We start from the raw sequence: 603 nt of genomic DNA on the forward strand, positions 1-603 counted from the left end.
CCCATTAACTGGGGTTTGTAAACATTTACCCATCCAAATAGGATTACATCCCAGAGCAGTGGGTTACGCGCACCCACCTCGCGCCGGGTAAGCGTGGGTTTAGCCCGGGCGTGGAGACTCCATGAACCCGACCCTCGCACCAGCTGGGGCTGAGCAGCCTGCAAGATGCTCTGCCTCTCCCGAAATGTGCCGAAGAAAACGGTCCAGGGATGATTGTTGCTCAAAGCTGCACCTGGCTCGGATCCGGTATAAATCACCGATTTCACAGGAACATCCTCGATTTGCCCCAGGGACATCCAGCCCTGCACAAGGACCAGGGGCAGATGGGATGCTGCTGGTGCTCGCAGCGGGATGGGGGCTGCGCTGACCCCCTTGCAGCAGAATGTGCCCAGAGCTTGGGACAAGCCAGGATGTGCCCAGAGCTTGGGACAAGCCGGGATGTTCTTGGAGCTTGGGACAAGCGGGGATGTGCCCAGAGCTTGGGACAAGCCGGGATGTTCTTGGAGCTTGGGACAAGCCGGGATGTGCCCGGAGCTTGGGACAAGCCAGGATGTGCCTGGAGATTGGGGTAACCCGGGATGCACCCAGAGCAGCCAGCACGGA

This window comes from Pterocles gutturalis, unplaced genomic scaffold (assembly GCF_000699245.1).
Source record: "Pterocles gutturalis isolate BGI_N339 unplaced genomic scaffold, ASM69924v1 scaffold17411, whole genome shotgun sequence".
Taxonomy (NCBI): domain Eukaryota; kingdom Metazoa; phylum Chordata; class Aves; order Pterocliformes; family Pteroclidae; genus Pterocles; species Pterocles gutturalis.